An 848-nucleotide genomic window follows, 5' to 3' on the forward strand; every position below is an offset into this window, starting at 1 on the left:
CACTTACATGAATTTGCTTGTACCCTCCTCCTCCTCCTCAGGGAAAGAAGATGCCAACAGAGTGAGCCTCAAATTCGACAGGGTCAAGTATGCTTTTTTTCTCTCTCTTCTATCATATATCTTCACATTCCTCTTTGCGTGTACTAATTAGATGTGAAATTGTGTTTAATATACTGTAACACTAATGATTTACTGGACATTATCCATTTGATTTCATGGGAGACCCAAATAACTCTTTCATTCTGTGGCACTATGAACAAGTTTCTAACCTGATCGGAAATAAAACAGATTAATTGACTGGTTCACTTGGATTTGTTATAACTTATGTGATAAATTGAGATGCTTTGTGTTGACTCTCTATGTGTCCGGAACTATTTGCTTAAAGGTCTAATCTTTAATTCCTTTGCTTCTTCTTGGTCCTGTTTCTACATTCACTAGGACTAGGAGTGTTTCTGTTTTTCTTTAACAATATAACTCTGTAGGCCATTGAAAACAGTAAGCATCCCTTTCATCTATTGCAAATTTTTCTGTGAGGCTTGGTTTTGCTTGTATGACTGTTTTGATTACACTACTCTTCAAGTCTAATCCACTCAGTCCCTTGTAAGTTGTAACTGACTAACTGAGCTTCAAATACACAGCTGACAGCTGTTCGAAAGAAATTGATTTTCACACATGGTACTCGGATGATGCAGGTACTGGTTATCAGTTGGAGCTCAACCAACAGACTCGGTCGAGAACATGCTTTTCAGGGCAGGTCTGATACCCCCAAAGTCCATGGTTGTTAAAGGTTCAAAAAATGGACAGCAATCTACAAGCCAGCATGTTTCACCCATTACAGGTGAAATCTT

The 848-nt window shown here is 38.3% G+C and overlaps 1 long non-coding RNA gene across 1 annotated transcript; it reads left to right on the plus strand.

The window, feature by feature from the left end:
* LOC104774506 lies at positions 1-797 on the plus strand. Its single transcript, XR_765369.1, has 2 exons — positions 1-87; positions 693-797. It is a non-coding gene; the product is annotated as an uncharacterized LOC104774506 (long non-coding RNA).
* Positions 798-848: the final 51 nt, after the last annotated feature.

The sequence above is a fragment of the Camelina sativa genome, unplaced genomic scaffold, assembly GCF_000633955.1.
Source record: "Camelina sativa cultivar DH55 unplaced genomic scaffold, Cs unpScaffold03274, whole genome shotgun sequence".
NCBI lineage: Eukaryota > Viridiplantae > Streptophyta > Magnoliopsida > Brassicales > Brassicaceae > Camelina > Camelina sativa.